The sequence below is a fragment of the Bison bison genome, unplaced genomic scaffold (assembly GCF_000754665.1).
Source record: "Bison bison bison isolate TAMUID 2011002044 unplaced genomic scaffold, Bison_UMD1.0 scf7180017864068, whole genome shotgun sequence".
In the NCBI taxonomy this organism is placed as follows: Eukaryota; Metazoa; Chordata; class Mammalia; order Artiodactyla; family Bovidae; genus Bison; species Bison bison.
Window position 1 is genome coordinate 4,329,481 of NW_011494640.1, and position 5,244 is coordinate 4,334,724.

The window sequence follows — 5,244 nt, forward strand, 5'->3', positions numbered from 1 at the left end:
TAAACACCTACCAAAAGAGACATTGTTCCTAATGCCTTACATTAAAATAAGTTTCAAGTGCATCAAAGGTATTGATGTGAAAAGTAAAATATTAAAGAAGTAGAAGAGGGAATTCCCTGGTGGTCCAGTGGTTAAGACTCTGAGCTTCTACTGCAGGGGGCATGGGTTTGACCCCTAGTCAGGGAACTATCCTACATGCTGTGTGGCTAAAAAAATACAATAAAGTTCTAAAAGAAAACACAAGAAAATTTGTTTTATAACCTCAAAGTTGGAAAGGACTTTCTGAGAATGACATAGAGCCTAGAAGCCATAAAAGAAAAGATGGGTAATTTACATAAAAATAAAATATCACTGAATTATAGAAAAATTATGAACAAAGTTGAAAGATAAATGACAAATATTTGCACAGTATATTGAGTAAATGTCTTTGGTGAAGCCCTTCTACAAAACAATAAGAAAAAGACAAATAAGCCAATAGAAAAATGGACAGGTCCAGCAGTTAAGACCTCGATTCCACTGGAGGGGGTGCAGGATGGATTCCTAGTTGGGGAACTAAGATCTCACAGTCCTTGGCCTTGTCATGGCCCCAAATAAAATACAATAAAAGACAAATTTTTTTTAATTGCAAAAAATTTTTTAAAAAAGTGGACAAAGATTGTGAACAAACCTTTCTCAGAAAAGGAAACACAGATTACTCATAAACTCATGAAATAGCTGTTAACCTCACTCAGAGTAAGAGAAATGCAAGTTAAAACAACACCATGTGCTCTTTCCTGCCTATTAGATAGTAGAGCTCACTGAGTTTGCCTCAGACTCTTGGGGCAAGTGTATGGAGACTGGGCTCCCTTGTGCGTTGATATAAGGCATGTAGGTTGGTAGATCCTGGGGAGAAAGCGAGTTGGTAATAGCTTTCTCTTATGGGCTGAGTTGTGGGCCCCCTCACAAATTCATATGTTTGAAATCCTAACTCCAGTACTTCAGAACATGAGTGTATTTGAAGAGAGGGTCTTCAGGAACATTTAGGAACATTAAAAAGAGGTCATTAGGGTGGACTCTGTCCACTATGACTGGTGTCCTTATAAGAGGAGGAAATGTGGACATGCACACATACACGTAAAGACACAGGAAGAAGACGGTCACCTATGAAGCCTCAGAAGAAACCACCCCTGCAGACACCATCTCAGACCCTGGGCCTACAGACTGTAAGGACATAAATTTCCATTGCTGAAGCCACTCGGTCTGTGGTATTTTGTTACGGCAGCACTAGCTGAATAATACACCTAAAATTTAAATTGATGTGGAAATTTTACTCGTAGGAATTTATGCTCCAGTTAGAGCGGCCCGTGGGTTCATGAGCCCACACAAGGATATGCAAGCAGCCCTGTTTGTATCATTCAAGGTTTAATCAGGAAGACAGAAGCCATTCTAGGTATTTTGAGTAGAGAGAGGTTAATACAGGGAAGTGGAGACTTGCAGCAGCACTGGAGGGGCTGGGAGAGGAAAGGACAGAAAGACAGTGGGACTGAGGGGGTGGCAGGGAAGTGCCACCCGTGACCCCAGGTGCCAGCAGGACAAAGCAGGGGTTCCCCAGGAGGACACCAGCAGCCTCTGGAAACTGGCACCAAGGATCTCAGTTGCACATAGCACTAAAGTGAGGGTCTTGCAAGGGGGACCCCAGAAGCCAAGAAAGACCCCAGCAATGATTGTTGCTGCTTTTACCCATAGCTGCATGTAGAGAGCAATGGCTCCTACTTCCTTCAGCCTTTGGAATCTGGTGACAGTGCCCCTCCTGGGCAGAATCCAGCCTAGAACATACTGGAAAGGGATTCTGGGAATGCAGTGGATATATACAAGGGGACAGAGATGGTGCCATATTACAGTAATTGATCTAGCACTTTCCTCATCAGGGCTCATCCATAGAATGGAACACTGAGCCATTTCAAATGCACTGTGACAATTCTACCTGGATTGGTGATGTGGAATGATCTTTTAGGCTCACTATTAAGCGAAAAAGCAAAATGTGGCGAGCCTCATGTGCTTCAGTTTGTGTAAAAGATAAAAAGAGGGTGAGAGTTCCATATATGTTTGCATAAATTACCTTGAAAAGCTTCCCTAGAGCCAGGTGGCAGTGGAGGCCTGGGCAGATGGGAACCTGAAAGCCCCAGCCAGCCCCTGATGAATGTACCCCTCTGTGTGGTTGTGTGGCTTTTCTTGCCCAGGGACCGTCAGCAGCAGTAGTGGCCAGAGAAGACGCCCAGGGAATCTGAGGAAGCCAGGATGGGTCTCGAGCACAGATGTCAGCGTTCGCCAATCGAGCCCCCAGGGAAGCTCTGTCCGAAGCGAGTAGTTCCAGGCTGGAGCTTGGGGTCGCTCTAGGCTGCAGGTTTTCCTGCAACCCCGGCGAGGTGAGGTGTGTCTGGCCCTCTGCTGGCCCAGGAGCGCGGTGCAGACGTGCAGCCATTATCTGACAGGGCGGCTGCTGGTCTCTGGGGCAGGAGTGCCTGGCCAGCGGCAGGGGTGTTGAGTCCAGGGCCGGCTCTCTACCCCAGGCCCTCAGTCTGAGTGTCCTTCTACAGGTTCAGACCCTTGGCTTGCTTCTTCCTGTTTTTTTTTTGTTTTGTTTTTTAATTTTAAAAAACAAGTCTGGAAACGGTTTTGCTGTCTCAGGATTAGACATACCTGTCTAGCACACCTATCATTCTGAGTTTTTCTTTTCTTGTTATTATTGGGTCACACTGTGCAGCTACGGGATTCCAGTTCCCCCACCTGGAATTGAACTTCAACCATGGTAATGAAGGCCCTGAATCCTAACCTCTAGTCTACCAAGTGGCTCAGTAGGTAAAGAATCCGCCAGCAATGCCGGAAACCTGAGTTTGATTGCTGAGTTGGGAAGATCCCCTGGGGAAGGAAATGGCAACCCACTTTGGTATTCTTGCCTGGAAAATTCTATGGACAGAGGAGCCTGGAGGGCTACAGTCCATGGGGTTGCAAGCGTCGGACACGACTTAGTGACTAAACTCCCCTGAGTTTTTTCTTTTAAATTGGTTTATCTTTTTTCTTGGGTATCCAATTGCTTTATTATTTCACTTTTACATCTTCTTCTTTCGTTGAATCTTGCATGTCCTTTAATATTTTCAACACTTGTGTAGTTTGGTTATTATTTATCCTTTATTTTTCTGACCATCTTGTTTCCTATGTTGAATTGCTCATCTGGGCCAAGAGTCGTGGGGTCGCTGTGTGGCTGGAAGGACTCCGAGTCTCCAGCCTGATATCAGGGAGGAGGGCCTGGCCTCACAGGCCTGGGGGCGGGAGGCACAGGCAGTTTCCCTTCCTACCCTACCCTTGACCTCTCTCACCTCTGACTCCTCAGATTTTTCTGGCCCTCACCAGCTAGCCCTGACTACATACGCATCACTTCCCTATGCGGTGGCCACAGGCTTCAGCAGCACGAAAGACTGAACGGGGATACTCCTCTATCTAGTGTCTTGCTTTAACTTTCTCTGCTGCTTTATGCAGAAAACAATGACTTGTTCAGGACGGTTCCCACTGCTTTTGTGACATCATTATTATCTTTTACTTTTTGTCCTTTAATCCTCTGAACTTTATTATATGTTCTCTTTGTTATCTTCCAAATTATTATGTGTCCTCGAGCCACTTATTAAAAGAACAATTCGTCCTCAGTAAAATCTCTGCTTTGTTATATATGACAATCTTGACTGTCCCAGGGTCAGCTTCTGAGCTATTAAGTATCATTAATCTGCCCAATGTAGTCTTGTACCAGACAATATTAACTGCTGTAGCAGCTAATCTGTAATGGGTTTTCAATCTGGCAAAGCTAGTTTCTTTCCTTTCAAATGTTCTTAACTAGCCTCGATTACTCTTTTCAGATGACTTTTAAAAGCTTTGTCAAATTCTGGGGAAAAAAATAAAAATAAAAAAGAATTTTGGATGGAGTTGTGTTAAATGTTAAACATTAGGGAATTCTCTGGTGATCCAGGAGTTAGGACTCTGTACTTTCACTGCCGAGGGCATAGGTTCAACTCCTGAAGGGAGAACTAAGATCCCACATGTTGTGCAGTAAAAAAAAAAAAAGTTAAACATTAATATTTAGACTTCCAGTTTGAAACACATGCTCTTTAAATATTCTTTACTACAAAGAAAACATTTTTGTGTTTCTTCATACACCTCTCATATTTATCAGGATATTCGTCACAATTTTTGTGGTTATCTTTCTATATACTACCAACAATCAGAAATTACAATTTTAAAAGCCTTGTCAAAAAAACCCCATTCCATTTACAATAGCATCAAAGATTTAAAAATGCTTAAATATTAATTTGACAAAAGATTTGTAAGACCTGTACTAAAAAAATTGCTGAGAGAACTTAAATAGATATATGCACGCACATGTATTTATATAGTGTTCATAGATGGATCAGATGGCTCAATATTATTAAGATGTTAATTCTCCCCCAAACTGACATACACATGCAGTGTAATCCCAATCAAAATCTCAGTAGGTTTATCCGTGGAAATTGACAAGCTGATTCTAATGTTTATATGGAAATGCAAATAACTCAGAAAAACCAAAGCAACTTTGGAAAAAAAGGAATGAAGTTCAAGGATTTATATTACCTGATATCATAAAACTACAGAAGTCAAGATAATATATACTGGTGTAAAGATACACAAATGCATCAAAAGAATAAAGTCCAAAAATAGACTCCCATACATATGGTCAATTAATTTTTCATAAAAATGAAAAGCATTTGGTGGAGAAAGCATAATCTTTCAACAAACAGTACTGAGACAATGGACAACCATGTGTAAAAACCCCAAAACTGAAAAATTAAAAATTCAACCTGGATCATGCATTCTCAGGAGAGGTGGTATTGCCTATAGGAGGCAGAAATGGGTTCTTATAAATCACTGCAAATGGTGACTGCAGCCATGAAATTAAAAGACGCTTACTCCTTGGAAGGAAAGTTATGACCAACCTAGATAGCATATTGAAAAGCAGAGACATTGCTTTGCCAACAAAGGTCCGTCTAGTCAAGGCTATGGTTTTTCCAGTGGTCATGTATGGATGTGAGAGTTGGACTGTGAAGAAAGCTGAGCGCCGAAGAGTTGATGCTTTTGAACCGTGGTGTTGGAGAAGACTCTTGAGAGTCCCTTGGACTGCAAGGAGATCCAACCAGTCCATTCTGAAGGAGATCAGCCCTGGGATTTCTTTGGAAGGAATGA